Below are 21,712 nucleotides of genomic sequence, written 5' to 3'. Positions count from 1 at the left end.
TGAGGTTGGCTACCTTTTTAAAGATAGCCCATAAATATATACATGCTAGTTATGGAGCAACTTGTATGTTTCACTTTATCCTTTCCTTTCCTTATTAGTTTCCTAATACTTTTTCTAAAAAAAAAAAAAAAAAAAAAAAAAAAAGAGGCAGTTATTTGGAATCAGGCTTTGCATTTCTAAAAAGCCCCTCTGAAAAGGCGCTGTATATTTCCTACTGGAAGCCCTAACCTGTTAGGACATCTGAAGAAAACAGGGTTGGGAGGGAGAAGCATACAAGCAAAGCCAACTATGTGGACAGCCCTATGTGGGGAGGGCCTGAGCACTTTCCAGGCAGTTCTCACATGGGTTCTCTCCAATCGGTCTTTTCTTCTGGCTTCATCAGTTTCCATTTTCCTGATCTGGCATACTCACTGTGGAGGCACCTTAAAGTCAGACAGTGATGGTCCTTGTTCTTATTTAACTCTAAGCTGCTCCTCTCTTGCTTCATCATCAGGATGTGCTCAGTCATCTATTACCTCCTCCAGGAAGCCTTCCCTGACCACGCCAGTCTGTTAACAACTCCCTTTCTGGTCTTCACTGTTGGGGCTCAGAAAATAACCCAAAATGAAGGCATAGGAAGCAGATCTCTCCAACCTCCTTCTGCCCTCTTGTCTCTGACTCCCTCGTTCTCCCCACCAGCCCAAGGCTACCCACAAAAACTAGAATGCCTTTTCCCCAAGGCGGTTCATAGAAACCAGAACCCCTATTCTCCAAAGCCAGTCATAAAACCTAAAAATATTACCCTAACTCCCACCTTCTCCCCAACCTTTGTGTAAAAACTGTCCATAAAGAAACTATCTGACCTATCTTGTTTGATTGTAGGTCATAAGACTCCCCTTCCAGAGAGGGTCCTGCCCCATCCCCAGGAGGAAAGAACACTGCACAGAGAGGCCAAGTAGAAGTTACACAGATAGGACTTGCTAGGTTTCCCCACTCAGTCAATTCATGCTAGATCATACGCTTTTTGTCCAATCATATTTCTACATGGCAGTCCAAACTTTGTTAAACCTAAGCATGAAAAAGTACACTTTCCCCTGTATCTCTGGGTCTTCATTCTGAAGGCTCCCGTGTCACATAGAACTATGGTGAAATAAATTTGTATTCTTTTTCTCCTATGAATCTGCCCTTTGTCAGCTGATTTGCAGTGAACCTTCAGAGGCAAAGGGGAAGTTTCCCTATATCATCATGCCATAAGCATACCTCGAGTATAGCATTTTTTTCACTATGTTGTGATGTTTCTGAATGTATGTCTGTTTATTCCATTAGACTGGGAACTTAGAATGGATACCTGCTATGCTTTTTGGCTACCCATTGCCTTTCCACATTCTATTTGCGGAAGTTCCCTTCTTCTGATTCTGCACATCTTTAAGGTAGATGCCAGAAACTTGCTTTCCCAGCTGCCCTTGCAGCTAAGATGTAGACATGTGATCTGGACTCTGCCAATCAGAAGAGAGAGAGGTGAAGAAGCAACTGTCTTCTGGAAGCCATTTTGGCAAAGGCAGTTGCAGACACCCAACTTCAGGAGACAACAGCTGAGGAGGTTAAAGTAGTGTCTTGTACTCAGCATCCAGCACTGGTGCCAGGGCACTGATATGAGTGAAAGATCTCCACTGGGGCAGTGCATTGCCTGGACTGGCTGCTTTGCTTCCAGGCCAATTCTGCCTCTGCTGGAGCTGCTTTAATAAATAACCTTTTTGCTTAAACCAGCTAGAGTTTATTCTGTGTTTTGCAACTAAAATTCTTAACTGGTAACTGAGGTCCTCAAGGCAGAGATCGAGTTTCATTTACTTCTCTATCACTAGTCTCTAGCAAAATGTTATGCATATTCAAGGCACTCAATCAATTATTGTTGATTAAATGACTAAATGAAAAAAATGGATGGAGAAGCTAGACTGTAAATGATTAGCTTCTCAAGTCCTCTTTCTTTCAGTAATCATTGAAAAGTACTATTTGTTCCCTAAATCTTCTAATTAGAGAAAACACAGGGATTGTGCTTCCCTTAATGATTCTCCAACTATGTTCCTTTGGAATACCAGTGATGTTTCTATTGCTAAAACTGAGTAATAGTGAGTTTTTCCAAATATATGGAAATAATTTATTTAGTACAAGGAGTTTTGTCAGTTTCAAGTTGTCACTCAAAAACTTTAAAACTCTGGCACCTGCTACTGTTTTGTCGGCAAGTGTAGTGGATGAAAAAATAATTGTGCAAGTAAGCAAGTATTATAGCAAAAACTCAAAACCTCTAGTCTGCTTAGTTCAACAGTTTTCCCCTTTTCTGTGCCCATTCTGTTTGCTGGAATTTTACTTAATAGATTGCACACTTCACACAGCATCCTATTTTCCGCTAGTAAAGTTGCTCCTAGATCATATAGTGGAATCCAATGACTCAACATTTTATTGAATAGACACCATTCACTCACAAATTATTGGCCACCTGAATATTTGTGAGAACAGCAATTCAAAGGCCTTCCTAACACCGTGCTACCCTTTTGTTACAAGCTGAATTGTGACCCCTGCCACAAATTCATATGTTGAAACTAACTTCTAGTGCCTCAGAATGTGACCGTATTTAGAGATAGTGTCTTTAAAGAAGTCACTGAGTTAAAATGAGGCTGTTAGGCAGGGCGCTGTGGCTCATACCTGTAATCCCAGCACTTTGGGAGGCCGAGGCAGACAGATCACAAGGTCAGGAGATGGAGACCATCCTGGCCAACATGGTGAAACCCCGTCTCTACTAAAATACAAAAAATTAGCTGGGTGTGATGGCGCATGCCTGTAATTCCAGCTACTCGGGAGGCTGAGGCAGGAGAATCACTTGAACCAGGAGGTGGAGGTTGCAGTGAGCCAAGATCGCGCCACCGCACTCCAGCCTGGAGACAGAGCAAGACTCCATCTCAAAAAAAAAAAAAAAAAATGAGGCTGTTAGAGTGGGCCCTAATCCAACCTGACTAGTGGCTTTATAAGAAGAGGAGATTAGGACACAGAGAGAGACACCAGGGATGCGTAAGCACAGAAGAGGACACAGCAAGAAGGTGGCCATCTGCAAGACAAGGAAACAGGCCTCAGAAGAAACCAAACCTGCCAACACCTTGATCTTGGACTTCCAACCTCTGGAACTGCAGGATAATAAATGTCTGTTGTTTAGCCACACGGCCTGTGGCACTTTGTTATGGCAGCCCAGGCAGACTCAGACGCCATTCTTTCAGGCCTCCCAGCCTCAAATTGGAGCCTGCAGACTCAGACCATGGAACCTGGACTGGAGCTTCTGGCTACCAAACCTTCTTCCCCCAGGCCCATCTGCCTCTTGCCTCAGTTTATTCTCCACATCCTGGGCTGAGAAGGTGAAAGATCAAATTACAGCCCTGCACTGGGAAACACACAGGGTTGTCCTCCATAAATCAGCAGATTCCCAACTCACCATCCCCACTGGGAAGTCACTCCTTGACACACGCATCCTGCCCTCCTTAGCATCTCACCTTCCTTCCTCTGCTCTTTTACAGCACCAAAACCAGCGAAAAAGAGTGACCTTTAAATTCCATTAATGCAAGAATGAGTTATAGGGAGGAGCTGACCGGACTGTCAAACCAGACCCCTTCAGAAGGCGCCAAGGGAAATTAGGAGAAGGAGAGGTGAGGAAGAGAGGCAAAGAGGAGCTGGGAGGGGCCGAAGCAAACTGTCTACCACAAATTTGTCCCTGGGACTTGTGCTGGCTCCAGGCTCCTTCCAGAGACAGTGGTTTCCAGGGACGACAGAGCATCTGAAGCAGGACTCCCTGGGTGGCAAAGCCCCCGGAAGGGCTCCCGCCTTCCCTCCCGCATTGTCCCCTCCCAGATGCCCACCAGCAGCTGGTGACAGCTGCTCTGAGTTAGTGCTCAGGCTCTGCGTGGCACAGAGGACAACGGGAATGGGGACATCCCACTCTAACCAGGCCTCTAGGAGGGGCTGGTGGAGGGCAGCCACATGGCATCTCTCATTACTGTCAGTGGAGATGGAGAAGAGACAAATTCAGGGACAGCTTCAGAAGGTAGAATGCACCAAACGTGAAGGCTGGGAGGTTAAGGGGGAGGGAGGCAGGGACAAGTGAGGAGCTAAGATCACTCAAGTTCTGGCTTAAGTGGCCAGGTAAGCTACTGGCACCATTCTCTGGTAGCAAAGACCCTAGGAGAAGTAGGTTTGGACATAACTGTGGCTTTTAATATGGCAATGATGATGTTATAATAAATATATGTATGCATCTCTTTCCTAGGCTAGACTGCATTCTCCTTGAGGCGGAGACAGCGATTTAGGCACATCTATATATGCCACTCACAAGTTTGAAGCATTCATTCAGCACTCATGGAACAAACATTAACTGAGGGCCTCCCACACGCCCAGGACTAGCTCCAATACCACACTGGGTCTAGACTCGCAAAGGCCAGACACAACTGGCTCTCAATACACGCTGTCTCTTGGATAAATATTTTAAAGGATGATCTATTTACTCTTTTTTCTTATTTTCTGTATTCTTAATGTTTTGGCATCTGGGGCCCTGTTGACTGGGGAGAGACTTTCTCTTCTAGAGCTAGCCAGTTCTTAGAGATAAAAAACCACTTACCTTCAGTACACCTTTCATATGTTAACCGATCAATCAAGTGGCCTTCCTATCCCCTCTCACTGCCACCCCACCCCAACGGCCTCTTTGAACTCTCACGCAGGGCCTCCTGCCCTAATCATCCAGGGCCAGGTATCAAACCACTAGGGACAGCCTCTGCACCCCAAAGGCCACTAAAATTATTCAAACTTGCCAATTCTATTTTTTATATTTTTCTGAGACTGAGTCGCACTCTGTCACCCAGCCTGGAGTGCAGTGGCACAATCTCAGCTCACTGCAACCTCTACCTCCTGGATTCAAGCAACTGTCCTGCCTCAGCCTCCCCAGTAGCTGGGACTACAGGTGCCCACCACCAAGCCCGGCTAATTTTTGCATTTTTAGTAGAGACAGGGTTTCACCATGTTGGCCAGGCTGGTCTCGAACTCCTGACCTCAAGTGATCCGCCCGCCTTGGCCTCCCAAAGTGCTGGCATTACAGGTGTGAGCCACCGCGTCTGGCCTACAACAAACTGCCAATTCTAAAACTGCTTACCCTGCCTTGCCCATTCCTTGCCTCAAAAACCACAATAAAGACATTCCCCCACACTTTCCCCTCAACTTCCTTCTGCCTCCTGACCCAGTGTGTCCAGGTGTGGCCCCGTGTGGCGTTCTGGGCCTCTGTTTCTAAGGATCTGTGAGTATAAGCTTCTTTCTTCATGACAGCCATTTCCATGTCTGTGTCTCTTACCATACCTGATTAAAACAAATCCCGGGTACATTTTAAAACAGATGGCTGAATGTGAATAAGCATTCAGTAACTGTAAATTAACAACTCATTCCTTCCAAGCAGTGCAAAGTACATCCTCTTCAAAAGAGAGAAAAGAGGCGTTGGTTCTATCTGTCATTATGTTGACATTGAATGGAAGCGAGAGAGAAAGCTAGTTTTGGGAGAAGATGGGCCAAATTCATATATAGGCAGTCCCTAATCTACTGTGAGATCATGGATTTGGGGCAAGAATGAAGAGCAAAGAAATAGCAGAAGAGGGGCCTTCTCCATATACCCTGTAGAGCTTTGCACGGGCTGAGAGAATGCAGGAAGATTCAGTCAACGTTTGCTACATCAAAGTCAAGAATCAACCTTTTCAGGAATCACTTCACAAAAGCCATGTAAACCAACAAAGAGATGAAGGAATCAGCTCTTTTATGGTATTTATTTCTTAATGGTGGCATCAGAAGCTCCCGTTAGTCCAGAATGATGAAATAAGATCGTGGGTACACAAAGCATGTGGCACAGTGGCTGGTATCAACAAATTATACTTGAATGCTCAACAAATTATACTTGTTACTGCTGTTGTTCTTAGCAATTGGTAAAATGGAGTCTGTGACTAAGTGGCTTTTCTAGTGAACAACTTTTACGTGACCAGCTACCAAAAAGTCAATAAAATTAATTCATCTGACATTGTGGCTGAGCCACATACAATTTTATCCTCCTTTGATGATTCTGAATTTACTTTAAGATGTCATCCAGCTTCTAGTATGTCATAAATAACATTAATTGCCTCTGTATCTTAATGATCACAAAATAGATCCTGATTTATTTGGTTCCTGGGTGTGCACAAGGAAACTCAGTGGAGATGCTGGGTGACCCATAGAATCGCTGGACTGGGAAGAAGCATGACTTTCCCATGGGGCATCCAAAAACCTATGAACCTTCCTAGGTATGTCAGCCATGTGTGTTTGTCTCCAGGGAAGAACCAATCTAATCTTGAATAATTAGTTTCTTCAAGAAACTTCTTCTACAAAGCCCTGTCTACTACAAAGCCCTCTCTACCAGAGACCGGAGAGGAACAGACAGAAATCAGATATCTAAGCGTCCTGCCCAAAATTAAGATGTTGACTTTTCCCACCTTGCCCTATCAACCCACGGACCAACCCAGGTTCCACAGAACCAGGCATTTTATTTCTTTTTCTTTCTTTTTTTTTTTTTTAGACAGAGTGTCGCTCTGTTGCCCAGGCTGGAGTGCAGTGGCGAGATCTCGGCTCACTGCAAGCTCTGCCTCCAGGGTTCACTCCATTCTCCTGCCTCAGCCTCCCGAGTAGCTGAGACTACAGGCGCCCACCACCACGCCTGGCTAATTTTTTTGTATTTTTAGTAGAGATGGGGTTTCACCGTGTTAGCCAGGATGGTCTCGATCTCCTGACCTCGTAATCCGCCCATCTCAGCCTCCCAAAATACTGGGATTACAGGCGTGAGCAACTGTGCCTGGCCCCAGGCATTTTATTTCTTAGAAATAAAGTAACATAAATTATGTGTCTGTTTCTTCACATTTGTCTCTAGGGACTTTATATGCCCAAACAGATGAACTCAAATAGAGCGGTACATGACTCAAAGGAATTCTGCCAAATCTACTTTCTCAGTTTTGAGTTGCAGATATGGAATTATAAGCACTGGATAAACATTAGCTCTCCAGCAGCAAAAAGAAACAAAACCTTTCCTTGGATTGTATGAGGCTGCATAACGGGGATGCTTGATCACCTGTTCCCATTCCCATAACACCTCCAAAAGTTTCTCCTACCTCCTCAATGACACTATTTCCCTCTCTGGAGTCTTTAAACATCCCCCATCCATCTACCAGAATATTGATGGAAGCATCTACATGATCATTCAAACAACAAGGACTGTGGAAGCCTAGACACAAGCGCAACCCACAGATACAGCATTAGGAATCACTCATGCATCAGCCCTGGTTGCCTGACAACCTCAATCGGAACCAGCCTCTGGGGGTACCTGACCCACAGTTCTGCTTCAGCCCTAGCTGGCCACCCTTATGTCCAATCCAGGCAAACTTTCCTGGCAAAACTTACTGAGCCAACCTAGTGGCTACAAACCTATTTCCATGACTGATGCCTGTTTGCAGGGAAAGACAGATTCAATAGGTTCAAATCTTCTCCTGATGCTTGTCTTTAGTCACTGCCATTAAAGAGAAATGCCAGTGTACTTACTGAGTATCAGAAGAATGGATACCATCTTAGTCCATTTGTGTTGCTATAAAGGAATACCTGAGGCTGGGTGATTTATAAAGAAAAGAGGTTTATTTGGCCCATGGTTCTGCAGGCTGTACAAGAAGCATGGTGCTGGCATCTGCATCTGGTGAGCATCTCAAGATGCTTCTGCTCATGGTAAAATGGAAAGTGGAGTAGCCATGAGTGGTGGCTTACACCTGTAATCCCAGCGCTTTGGGAGGCCAAGGCAGGCGGACCACCTGAGGTCAGATGTTTGAGACCAGCCAAGCCAACATGGTGAAACCCTGTCTCTATTAAAAATACAAAATTAGCTGTGTGTGGTGGCACACGCCTGTAGTCCCAGCTACTCAGGAGGGGAGGGAGGTGCCAGGATCTTTTTAACAATCAGCTCCCACAGGAACTAATAGAAGAAGAACTCACTCATTACCACAAGGACAGCACCAAGCCATTCATGATGGATGTACCTCCATGATCCCAACACCTCCAGTTAGGCCCAACATTAGGGATCAAATTTCAACATGAGATTTGCAGGGCTCAAATATCCAAACCATAGCAGATACCAAGATGTATTCTTGATTTCAACGATCAAGCAGCCTAATTGGGGATAATTAGTATGCAGATGAAAAGATAATTAACAATGCATGGTAGTATCTCATGGTGGAAAATCACTTAGCCCAAGGTTATAGAAATCCAGAAGCTAGGGTCGTTCAGCAGAGCGTAGAGAAGGAGGCAGACCTCGACGGCCAGGCAGGCTGCAGGCAGTCACTGAGAAGGAAGCCAGCCCTGCAAATGGGGCATTTGGGAAAACACATGGCAAATGTTGAGGCCAATGAATATACCTGTCTCCCTTCTGGTGAGACCAGAGGATGGTCAGACCCGGGTATGGAATAAATCTAAATGACACCAGGCCACTCCTCAATTCCATACCCAAGAGAAACATGACCAATACATTATGGCACTGAAGCTTGACACGGTCTCAGAATCCTTCTCAACACTATGGTCCAGGCAGCCATAGTCAGAGTTAGCAGATCACCAGGTCAGAATTATTTACTATAGAATGCAAGGAACAAAGAAGGCTCATGTTGGGTACATCTCACTCCTGCAGTCAGGAGTTTTGATCTTCTGGCACAGTTAGGCTGACACCCTTGCACACGCAAAGACCCTCTGGTGTCATTACCCTCCATTGTCCTTAACGCGACCCCAGGCTCCAAATCCTTTTCCAGCTTTACTCCCGAAGACAGCTGCCTTCAATTCCTGCGCTTTTCTGTGCACACATGTCACTTCCCTATTGACAGGTAAAGTGTATTCCTCCACTCCTTTCAATCCGAGGTGCTCTGTGACTGCTCGGCCAATGGAATATGGCAAAAATGCACCGTGCCATGTGAGTCCTAACCTTTAGAAGAATTAGCAGCTTTGCTTACTCTCTCTGGGGAGCCATGAGTGGCCATGTAAGAAATCTAGTGACCCCATTCAAGAGACCACCTAGAGAGACTGGATGGAAAAGGAGAGGCCCTGTGACTATACGGAGAAAGAGAAAGAGAGAGAGAGAGAGAGAGAGAGAGAGAGGCAGGCCCAGCCATCCCAGTGCTCCAGCTGAACCCAGTCATCCAGCTCTTCATTGCCAAGGTCTCTGACCCGAGAGCAAAACATTCCTAGGACTTCTCGACCAGCCCAGACATGAGCTGAATCCCAGCAAGAAACCCAAGTCAATGCCGTGTGAGGCAGGGAACTGCCCCACCAAATTCTCCCCAAATTCCTGGCCCAAATAATCATAAGCAATAAAATAACTGTTCTCTTCAGCCACTGAGTTTGGCGTGGGTTGTACTGCAGCAACAGATAACCAGGATGATCTGTCATGGGACCCACTCCAATGCAACTACGAGTGCTGCTCCGGGCTCTGGGTTCTTACCCTGATCCTTGCAAGTGCCCTGGCCTTACCATGTCCAACCCAAGTCAGGGACCTGCATCCTGGAACGAGACGCCACACTTCTGATTACCCACAGCCTGGGCCTCAGCTCACCACCAATTTCCCTCCTTCAAGCTGACATGTACAATTTCTTAAGAACTCAAGTTAATTACTGACTTCCAGACTCAAAGGTTCCAAGTGTTGTCTATTTGTTATTCTATTTTTAAGGAATACAAAGGGCGAACTCCCCCTCCTTCTGAGGCTGGTGCCTTTGAGAGCTGCAGCCTGTGACTGGTTCAGATTCACAAAGACAAGCCTGCAGGCCTGCTGCAGATAACCCTCACCCTGCTCCGGCCACGGCCAATCGTGGATCGGGGAGGGGCTTGTCCTGCTGAAGTTCGCTGTGGCCCTACAGTTCACAGGTTCCATCTGGCTCTTCTTACAGATGAGGACACTGAGGCTTGTCAGTGAGGCGTGGCTAGTTCAGGGTCACAGAGGAAGTGGATGGAGACTGCAGCGAACACCCACCCTGAGTCACAGTTCAGGAGTGACTGCTACCTCCCTCCACCTCTCTGCACTGACAGCTCCAGGGAAATGCTTCTTTTGCACACGCTCCAGCTTGTGCGTGTCCTTTAAAGTCCCCTTGGCTTAAGCCACATGTGCAGTCAAGCATAGACTTGCTTATGCTTTGGGGTCTTTTTGCAGGAGTTCACTGAAAAGCTCACCCTAGGCAAGAGCAAAGAGACCCTCTCCTCTGTTTTTAACTTTCCTTCCCATCCCCTGACACACATACACACAGTAGCTCGGGGCATAGTACATGTTCTGGTTTGGTAGTGTGCACATGGACCCTCTGCCCTTTAATTAGGTTGGACTGCAAATTCTGGTGCAAATCCACAAGGAATGAGCCTTGCTGGTTTTGTTTTAGGAAAAAGGGCAGTCCAGATCCCTTGACCAATATCCATCCGTGATGAACATCTGGCATGGACCCTGGTGTCTAGAAATGCCTTTAGCTGCTCTGACCCCAGCTTGAATGCTAAGGCTTGGAGGCATCCCAGACAGACTCGGCAGCTGGGAAGAGCTCCTCAAACAACAGTTACTATCACAAGGCGTGAATGGAAATTGTTGCAACATGTACTTTTTTGTGTGTGTCTTTTTTCTTTTTACAACGTGTACTTTTTATTTTAAATGAAGCCTTCCTCCCTGCCAGACACTGTACTAGGTGCTTTGCAAATAAGTTATCTCCTTTAATTCCCACAACAACCTAATGAGGTAGCGTCTCATATCTCTATTTTTTTTTTTTTTTTTTTGAGATGGAGTTTTGCTCTTGTCGCCCAGGCTGGAGTGCAATGGCGCGATCTCGGCTCACTGCAACCTCCACCTCCCAGGTTCAAGCGATTCTCCTGCCTCAGCCTCCGAGTAGCTAGGATTACAGGCATGCGCCACCACATCCAGCTAATTTTGTATTTTTAGTAGAGACAGGGTTTCACCATGTTGGCCAGGCTGGTCTCGAACTCCTAACCTGAGGTGATCCACCCGCCTCAGCCTCCAAAAACGCTGAGATTACAGGCATGAGCCACCATGCCTGGCCATATCTGTATTCCTTATAGATGGGGAAACTAGTTGTCAAAGAAGCCAGAAACAAGCTCAAGGTGACCAGTAAGCTGCAGAGCCGGAATTTGGATAGAAGTTCAGCCAACTCCAAAATTCACGTTCTGCATGGATTTTGCACTAATAATGATGCTGATTTATCGAAACTTTATTTAATACCACAAACCTGCACTAATTTACTTACACTTACCTCCACATCATTCACTAGTGTAATTCATGTCAAATACGCAAAACTGTCACCCATGTGACAGTCTCAGAGTGCTACTGGGATCACAGAAATACAGTCCAGCAACCAAAAAGGAAGTTCAAGTAGTGCATGCTCTTTACATGCATTTTTCAAACCAAATTTCGTGGACCAGTTATTTTTCTTCGAATTCCCTTTTACCTCTAAGCCACTTCCTTCACAGGTTCTTCACTGTTCAACATTTAGCCCCAAATCTCCTCCCCAACACAGGAACAGAGTTAGGGGCGAGCAGCTGCTCCCCTGTGCACACTCTCCAAAAGTGGCTCCTTTTCAACCAGTTTTTAGAGAAATGTGTTGATGTGACTTTCTTTTTTTTGAGATGGAGTCTCACTCTGTTGCCCAGGCTGAAGTGCAGTGGCGTGATCTTGGCTCATTGCAACCTCTGCCTCCCAGGTTCAAGCAATTTTCCTGCCTCAGCCTCCCAAGTAGCTGGGATTACAGGCGTGTGCCACCATGCCAGGTTAATGTTTGTATTTTTAGTAGAGACAGGGTTTCACCATGTTGGCCAGGTTGGTCTTGAACTCCTGGCCTCAGGTGACACACCTGCCTTGGCCTCCCAAAGTGTTGGGATTACAGGCGTGGGCCACCGCACCCAGCCAACATGACTTTATGGCCTTGGAAAAGATACTGAAGGAAGCTTGGTAAAGGCAAAGCCCTAGAGTTGTGGGGGGAGGTGCTTCTTCTGAACCCACATTTCCCTATCATTTAAGTTGTGCTGAAGAGAAAATCAGCCCAGGACAAACCATAGCTCTCAGCTTTTCTCTCACCTTTTTTTTTTTTTTTTCTGAGACAGGGTCTTAGTCTGTCACCCAGGCTGGAGTGCAGTGCCATAAGGCTCACTGCAGCCTTGACCTCCTGGGCACAAACTATCCTCCTGCCTCAGCCTCCATGTAGCTGGGATCACAGGCGTGCACCACCATGCCCAGCTGATTTTTTGCTTTTCTATAGAGATGGGGGTCTCATTTTGTTGCCCAAGCTGGTCTTGAACTCCTGGGCTCAAGCAATCCTCCCGCCTCAGCCTCCCAAAGTGCTAAGCCACAGCAAATGGCCTTATTATTATAATTTTTAAAAATAACTGCTGAAGGCCAGGCGTGGTGGCTTGCACCTGTAATCTCAGCACTTTGGGAGGCTGAGGTGGGCGGATCACGAGGACGGCAGTTCGAAACCAGCCTGGTCAACATGGTGAAACCCCCGTCTCTACTAAAAATACAAAAATTAGCCAGGCATGGTGATGCGTGCCTGTAATCCCAGCTACTCGGGAGGCTGAGGCAGGAGAATCGCTTGAACCCGGGAGGCGGAGGTTGCAGTGAGCCGAGACCACACCACTGCACTCCAGCCTGGGTGACGGAGTGAGACTCCATCTGAAAAAAAAAAAAAAAAAAAAAAACACAATTGCTGAGGACTACCCAGGCCATCAAGATCCAAGTTGCAAAGAAAAGACAACATACTGGGCTTCCCTTAATGGGTTATCAAAGAAGCACACAGTTAGTCCTGAGCTGAAGCTGAAGCCCAAATTGACTTTGGCCCAATACCATGTGAAAGTCTAGTCTCAGACCACCGTGTTGCACAATTCTAGAGGGCTCCATTCACGATGTAGACTGGGTGAATTTTACTTCCCTGAATTGGTCAGTGCATAATGTACATGGTGGCCTAACTTTACAAATAAATCATGATTTTCAGAAATAGCATTTCCTCTTAGGACAAAACAGAAGCATCAATTTCTCCTTGAAATAACTTTGAGACCTTTGGAGGATCTTCAGCGGATGCAAAGTGAAAAAAGAAAGAAAGAGCTCTGGGGGTTATAGAAGTCAGTTGAGAAAGAACAAGCATAATCTAAGCCCAGAAGACAGCCAAAGAAAAACAAATGGCCAGGCTCCTGCCACGTGGCCCCTCTTCTAGGACACTGGTTTCCCATGGGCCATTTATGGTTGGGACCAGATGCAGTAAATGAGGGGTATGCAGTGACCACCGCTGTCCCCCCACCATCTATTCCCGTGATGTACAATTTTAATTTATAATTGTGGGTGAGTCATATATGTGCTCAGAGGGAGGCAGGGAAGGGCCACGAAGGGCCAGGGACTTAGATAAATAGGCTGCAAAAGATACAGTGAAAAACGCCAGACCAAAATTGAAGAGACTGGACTTGATCGGTTCAACTACATGGGTGTGCCCTTCCTGCCGCCCCCAACCTAGTATTGTTACGTATTTCTTGAGAATGAGGGCCCGGGAGCTGCTGTTATTATCAAGGTGGGAGTGAGACAGCTCTCACATATTTTGGGACAGAAAAGGAGCATCTCAGAATTGGTTTCAAGTCTCTTCTAAAACTGAACATCCTGGCTGGGCATGGTGGCTCATGCCTGTAATCCCAGCATTTTGGGAGGCTGAGGCGGAAGGATCACTTGAGGCCAGGAGTTCGAGACCAGCCTGGGCAACATAGGGAAACTCTTGTCTCTAAAAATAATACAAAAATTACCTGGGCATGGTGGTGGGTGCCTGTAGTCTCAGCTACTCAGGAGGCTGAGACAGGAAGATCGCTTGAACACAGGAGTTGAGGCTACAGTGAAGTATGATTGCATCACTGCGCTGCAGCCTGGGCAACAGAGTGAGGCCCCGATAAAAAAAAAGCAAGTTCACTTTTGCAGTAGCTCCACGTGGGTGTGGCTCTATCTTTCTATACAGACTGTACTACTCATATTAGCCATAATGAAATACCACAGACTGGGTGACTTGTTGCAGAAATTTACTTCCTCCACAGTCCTGAAGGCTAAAAGTCCAAAATAAAGGTGCTGCCAGGGCTGGCTTCTGGTGAGGCCGTTCCTCCTGGCTTGTCACTTCCTGCTGTGCCTTTCTTCTGTGCGTGAGCAGAAAGAGAGCAAGCACTGGTTTCTCTACCTCTTCTTATAAGGACATCAGTCCTTTTTTATTTTTTATTTTTTTAATTAATTAATTTATTTATTTATTATACTTGAAGTTCTAGGGTACATGTGCACAACGTGCAGGTTTGTTACATATGTATACATGTGCCATGTTGGTGTGCTGCACCCATTAACTCATCATTTACATTAGGTATGTCTCCTAATGCTATCCCTCTCCCCTCCCCCGACCCCACAACAGGCCCCGGTGAGTGATGTCCCCCCTTCCTGTGTCCAGGTGTTCTCATTGTTCAATTCCCACCTATGAGTGAGAACATGCGGTGTTTGGTTTCTTGAAGGACGCCAGTCTTACTGGTTGAGGGCACCACCTTTAAGATCTCATTTAACTTTAATTACCTCCTTAAAAGCCCTACCTCCAAACACGGTCACACTGGGGGTTAAGGCTTCAACACATGAATTTGTAGAGGGGCAGGTATAATTGAGTTCAAAACAGAGGTTATAGGTCTAGGAAGGAAATGACAGGGTTTTTTGTTGTTGTTGTTTTGAGATGGAATCTCGCTCTGTTGCCAGGCTGGAGTGGAGTGGCACCATCTCAGCTCACTGCAACCTCCACCTCCGGTTCAAGCAATTCTCCTGCCTCAGCCTCCCAAGTAGCTGGGATTACAGGCGGCCGCCACCACGCCCAGCTAATTTTTTTATTTGTAATAGAGACGGGGTTTCACCATGTTGGCTAGGACGGTCTCGATCTCCTGACCTCGTGATCCACCCGCCTCAGCCTCCCAAAGTGCTGGGATTACAGGTGTGAGCCACTGAGCCTGGCCTGCTTTTGCTTTTAAATAACTCTGCCCAGGCTCTCTCTGGTAGCTGCTTACCGTGCTCCTGCCCCAGTCAAGAGGCTCCTCCCCACTCACCACATGCCTACCTGCTGAACTGTGCTTCTCTGCCTCCCCTGCGCACCAGACCCTACTGCCCATACCAGTCCTGCCCCTTGCAATAGATCCCCATCTCTCCCAGATGTAACCTGGCCAAAACCTGTCCCCACTGCCTGCTAAACCTGTTCCTTATTCGTAAACTGAGGTCTTTGCTGAACCTATTACTCCATGTGCTTTGTCTACAAGGAAGCTCAGAGTCAAAACTACATCTGACCACTAGCAATGTACACAGGACCATACAGCAAACATCTTGGCCACCTCATTCATTCATTCAACAAATATTTATTGAACACCTACTACGTTCAGCCGTTAATCCAGTTGTGTGGGATCTATCAGTGAATAAAACCAGCAAATAATCCTTCCCCTCATAGAGGATTTTTGGTGGTGGTGGTGTTATTTTGAGATGGAGTCTCGCTCTGTGGCCCAGGCTGAAGTACAGTGGTGTAATCTTGGCTCACTGCAACCTCCGCCTCCCAGGTTCAAGCAGTTCTCCCTGCCTCAGCCTCCTGAGTACCTGGGATTACAGGCACCCACCACCACGCCCAGGTAAATTTTGTATTTTTCAGTAGAGATAGGGTTTCGCCATGTTGGCCAGGCTGGTCTTGAACTCCTCACCTCAGGTGATCCACCCAACTCAGCCTCCCAAAGTGCTGGGATTATAGGCGTGAGCCACCGCGCCCGGCCCCTCTCATAGAGTTTACATTCTTCCTATCCTATTCTTCCTGTTCATACTTTCCCTTTGCCCTGATTTCTTCCATTTCTAAACTATTTATTGTCCTGTGTCTATTTCAGTCATATTGTATTTGACAGTATTTCCAATCTTATTTTACTATACAAATCTATAACTTATGGTACTGTATATTTTTTGTAAGGGTCTAATTGCCTTTAACAATAATTAGATGGAGTTACTGTAAGAAATAAATTAGATGATATGTATAAAATACCAAGCACATTGTAGGAGCTCAATACAAGGTAGTTTTCTGTCTTTTTAAATCCTAGATATTTAAGACCAACCTCAAATTCTATCTCTTCCTAGGAGTCTTTAATGGCACCAGCGAATGCAAGGATTTTCTCTTTGTTTTCTATCTTCTTAGTACAAATTCATCCAGCATGTTGACACCCTGTTATAGTCTTTCATAAATTACTCTCTAATTCTCTCCCGTGTGTGCATCAGGCTTCCTTGGGAATAGACGGTAAGCTTCTGGAGGGAACAGAGCCAGTAGAGTGTGTGTGTGAGTGTGTGTGTGTACATGTGTTTTTTGAGATGGAGTCTCACTCTGTCGCCCAGGCTGGAGTGCAGTGGCACAATCTCGGCTCACTGCAACCTTCGCTTCCTGAGTTCCAGTGATTCTCCTGCCTCAGCCTCCCAAATAGCTGGGACTACAGGCATATGCCACCACACCTGGCTAATTTTTGTATTTTTAGTAGAGACAGGGTTTCACCATGTTGGCCAGGTTGGCCTCGAACTTCCGGCCTCAAATGACCCGTCCACCTCGGCCTTCCAAAGTGTTGGGATTATAAGCGTGAGCCACTGCGCCCAGCCAATATTCGTAATTTGCACAATATAATCCAGGTTTCTGTAAGAGCTGAAGTAATGTGCATTCTTTGATTCTCACTCTCTATTTTATTTTTAAGATCTGGCCCTCCTTGCCAAACAATACCAGTTTTCTTAATTTAGGTGAGGGGAGTTCTGCATTTAAAAGGTAATTTGATTTACATTGCTAGAACACATTCATTATTTAGCATGGGGAAAAAGGCAATGATAGTTCCAACAAAAGAAACATTTCACGTAATTCAGAGCAAAGGGCAAGAATATTACAGTATTTTCTATAATAGGAAAAATCTGCAGTCAAAATATTTGAGGAAAAGAGCACTAGTTAAGTCAACTGTGGCGCATCCACTGGATGGATGCACTTATTATTTTAAAGAAACACATTTTGAAGGGTCCTTACTGAAATAATAAGGTACACACAGTGTGCTGTTTGTTGTGGGAAAGGCAGTATATGAAATGTAGACTATGATTCCAGTGTTATAGACATTCTATTTACATATATACATACACACAGGAAAAAAGATTTAGAAGAAATGTCTTAGAAATGAACAGTATTGGCCTGGCACAGTGGCTCATGCCTGTAATCTTGGCACTTTGGGAGGCTGAGGTGGGCAGATCGCTTGAGCCCAACAGTCTGAGACCAGCCTAGGCAACATGGTGAAACCCTGTCTCTACCAAAAATACAAAAATTAGCCGGGCATGACATTGCATTCCTGTAGTCCCAGCTACCAAGGAGGCTAAGGAGGGAGGACTGCTTGAGCCTGGAAGGTTGAGGCTGCAATGATCTATGATCATGCCACTGCACTCCAGCCTGGCTGATAGAGCAAGATCAAGAAAGAAAGAAAGGAAAGAACGAAGGAAGGGAAGGAAGGGAAGGAAGGAAAGAAAAAGAGAGAAAGAGAAAGAGAGAGAGAAAGAAAGAGAGAAAGGAAAGAAATGAGCAGTATCTATGGGGGTAAAATTATTTATGAAAATTTATTTTATGTTTATACAGTGATTTTACAATCAGGAAAAAAGAACACACATTGTGTTGAAAGCTGAAGTCAAATAAGGACCTCTAGGCATCACTTTGGGGACAGGCACTGCATTGGGCAATGTGAGAATGACCAGTTATCCTGCTTGGGGTCTGGCTTTTACCCCAGGTCCTAGCATGCAGAAAGTATTCCCGTAAGTCAGAGGGACGCATTTCTTTCTCTTTTTTTTTATTAAAGTTCTGGGATACATGTGCACAACGTGCAGGTTTATTACATCGGCATACATGTGCCATGGGTTTGCTGCATCCATCAACCCGTCATCTAGGTTTAAGCCCCACATACATTAGGTATTTGTCCTAATGTTCTCCCTCCCCTTCCCCCCGACCCCCCGACAGGTCCCGGTGTGTGATGTGTGTCCCCTCCTTGTGTCCATGTGTTCTCATTGTTCAACTCCCGCTTATGAGTGAGAATATGCGGTGTTTGGTTTTCTGTTCCTGTGTTAGTTTGCTGAGAATGATGGTTTCCAGCTTCATCCATGTCCCTGCCAAGGGCATGAACTCATTCTTTTTTATGGCTGCATAGTATTCTATGGTGTATATATGTGCCACATTTTCTTTATCCAGTCGATCATCAATGGGCATTTAGGTTGGTTCCCTAAAGCACTCTGTAATTCAGGCTTTCCACAACATCTAATGGCCGCTCTTTACAATTAAGGCAAAAGCTCCTCTGAAAATAAAAATAAGTGCTTTGTTCTTCCCATTCAGAGAGCATGAAGCCCAGTACTCTTCTATGTATGAGTGGAGCTGAGAAGACCAGCTGGTGACCAGTGGTCATTCCCAAGAGCAAACAGGGAGGGCTACAGGAAGGAAAGCAAATGTGAGGGCAGAGGCCATCCTCAGCCAGGCCCTCTCCCCTGCCCCGGCAGACTGAAGATGGAATTCATAGCTCCCTGATTCCTCCAGCCAGCAGCCATGGCAGTATTTTTAACAAGGCATAAAACTTGCAATTCTATTAAAAACACATGTCTCTTGTTTCAAAGGACTGTTAGCAACAGCCACTGATAGTCAGTAAACACACTATCAACCAGGGAACACACTCATTCGACTGAGTCTCAAATGCCGAGTATTATATGTTTTACAAAGAAACACTGGGTCTTCTGGCTGGAAGAAATTTCGAGATAATCTCGGGCTATCTCTCTGACCTCTAGAGACTGTTTAACCTGCTTGAAAACACTAACCATTCCTATTCTTAACCATTTTGCATAGAAAAGAGAGAAGATCAGTAGGGCAGCCTTTTTAAAGGCAGGGAAGGGGGAAGGAACCAGAGTGGGCAAAGTAGAACCCGAGGTCTGGAAGGCCGACTTCTGCCCTTAGATCCATCATCGTCAATGCGTGTCCTTGGGAATTGTATGCACGCCTTTAAAATAAAGGGAGAATTGGACGGGTTGAACTCTCAGGTCCAAGGCCTAAGGTGGGGAACTTGAGCCCTGCTATGTCAAACCCAGCTTTAAATCTCTTTCCCCGCTTAACAGCTACAGTAGTTTAACTTGTCTAAGACTTAGTTTTGCCATCTGCACAGCAAAGGAAAACAATGACGCCTCCCTCATGGGACGGCTTAAAGATTATATGAGACAAAGAAAAAAAATGCCACTAACAAAGGGCTTGGCACATAAAACTCCGTAACTCTCATCCCCTCTCTACTCCCAAGAATGCTGCCATGAAGCCCATGAGAAAGTAAATATGAAGAACAAATGAGCCAGGGTTGGGGGTGTTGGGGATGGAGAGACGGCCAGCAAATCACTGAGAACTGACTGTGTATCTACAAGGGGCAGTTTCTTCAGGAACACAGGCCATGTGGCTGCTTAGAAGCCAGTTCCATGCACACAGATTATCAGGCATTTAATTGTTTCCCCTCAAATCCTGATGTTTGAGGTGGAGAGGAAAGCAAGGAGGGAACCTCCAGATCAGATATTTTAGACTCCAGGAAAGGAAACAGAAAGCTCTATTTATCTGGGCTCCCCAGCTTGCTAATTAACTTACGGACTGGAAACCATTCTCATGTGTCGGCGCCTGCACATCTTCTCGTTATTAGAGAAACATCTGCTCATTATCCCCATGGTTTCCGAATGTGAGAGAGAACCAGAGTTGCGTTCCCAGATGCAAATGAGTGGCATCAAAGCTGTCTTGGGGACTGGTCGCCCCATGCAGAGTGTGGGGCTTCGGGAGATTAGAGGTAGTGGATTAGAACAGGCAGTGGGTTTTCTAAATAAGAGAGGAAGAAGACTTTCATGTCTGAGGATGTGGAAGGGATTGTGAACAAAAAGACACCTGTGTGTATAGCTAGACGTCTCCCATTGACTAGGTCAGGAAAAAGGACTTCTCAGTCAGGAGCAGTGGCTCACGCCTGTAATCCCAGCACTTTGGGAGGCCGAGGTGGGTAGATAATTGAGTTCAGGAGTTCAAGACCAGAGTGGGCAACATGGCATGTCTCCACAAAAACTACAAAAAAATTAGCTGGGCATGGTGGCACATGCATGGAAGCCCAGCTACTTAGGGGGCTGAGGTGGGAGGACCACTTGAACCCAGGAGGTGGAGGTTGCAGTGGGCTGAGACTGCGCTACTGCACCCCAGCCTGGGTAATAGAGTGAGACTCTGTCTCAAAAAAAAAAAAAAAAAAAAATTTTTCCAGGCCTGCCCCGTTTCCATATAAAATTCAGGTTTTAGCCATGGAACAAATATTCATGGAGGATCCACTGTGTGCTCAGCACTGGGTCTGTACAACAGCTCAGCCCTGGAGAATGGAGACTCAGGTGTCAGATGGCAAGTGGCTCCAGCACTAGAAGCACACCTGTCCCCCTTCGGGCACAGCCAGAGGCAGCCTGTGCTTCAGCTGATGACTGTGTCCTATGGACAGAGGGACTGGGAAGAAGACAGCCCCCCAGGAGATGGGAGCCCAGGCTCAGAGACGCCTAGCTCCTGACATTTGGAAGAACTGCCCTCTTTTTCCCCTCCCAATCTAAGGTCACCAAGTCTCCTGGTCTACCCAGGTCTGAAAGGTTTCCTGGGATGTGGGACCCTCCTATGCTAATGCCATGGCAGTCCTGACAAACTAGGATGAGCTGGTCACCTTAAAATGTCCCATCCTTCTTCCCTTTTCCTCCTCAGCCACGTAATGGCTTCACCCTTCCCTCACTGGGAAACTATTATCAAACAGCTTAACATTTTGTCATGCCTCAGTTTCTGTATCTGCAAAAGGGAAAGGCTGTAAGACTTTCTTTCACAGGGATGTTGGGGATCTTAGCAGGCAGGGCCTTGCAGGGAATGCGGCAACCCTGGCCTGAACAAACTGCACACAAGGATGAGACAGGGACCACCTAAGCAGGACGTGGGTGGAGGAGAAAGGAAGCAGGGATATAGGAAAGGAACAAAGAGAGAGGGGATGAAAGCAAAGACCTCCAACTCCTCATCTACCACTGGAAACCATCTCTTTAACGCAGGCATCCCAAGCTCATCCTCCACTAACTTCTGGCCAGCCCTTTCCTCACCCCACCTCCTCCTCAGCCTCCACCTCTGTCTCTCCTCCCTCCTGCCTCCTGAAAGGCCCCACCATACACTCCTGGCCCTGAAATCAGGCATTATCTTGGCTTTCTTCCTCTTCTACTCCCTCTAGGCCTAACTCACCTTCTCATCGTATGGTGTCCTCCTTCCAATCTCTCTCACATCTTGTGTCCCCCAGTCCATTCCCACGGCCTCTGCCTGGCTCTCCTTCGAGCCAAATCACCTGTGCACTGCAACAGACTCCTGACTCCTGTCCCACTCCAGGCTGGCCTCCACTCTTGAAGCCAAAGTGTGGTCCTTCTAACTCACAGAGCTGATCCTTAAGATTCTTCAAGCGTTCCCCAAGCTTTCAGGATGGCATTCAGACTCCTTAGTTAAATCTCCCAACCTCCTTTCTTCTTTTCTTTTTAAATAAAATAGAGGGCCAAGTGCGG

The 21,712-nt window shown here is 46.3% G+C and overlaps 1 protein-coding gene across 2 annotated transcripts in view; it reads right to left on the bottom strand.

The window, feature by feature from the left end:
- Positions 1 to 21,712, bottom strand: part of PDZD2 (PDZ domain containing 2) — a 468,182-nt gene that overhangs the window by 385,531 nt on the left and 60,939 nt on the right. The gene's annotated exons all lie outside the window — the stretch shown is intronic.

Source organism: Pongo pygmaeus, chromosome 4 (assembly GCF_028885625.2).
Source record: "Pongo pygmaeus isolate AG05252 chromosome 4, NHGRI_mPonPyg2-v2.0_pri, whole genome shotgun sequence".
In the NCBI taxonomy this organism is placed as follows: Eukaryota; Metazoa; Chordata; class Mammalia; order Primates; family Hominidae; genus Pongo; species Pongo pygmaeus.
The sequence above is the reverse complement of the archived record's forward strand: the minus strand, read 5'-3'. Positions and strand labels throughout refer to the sequence as shown.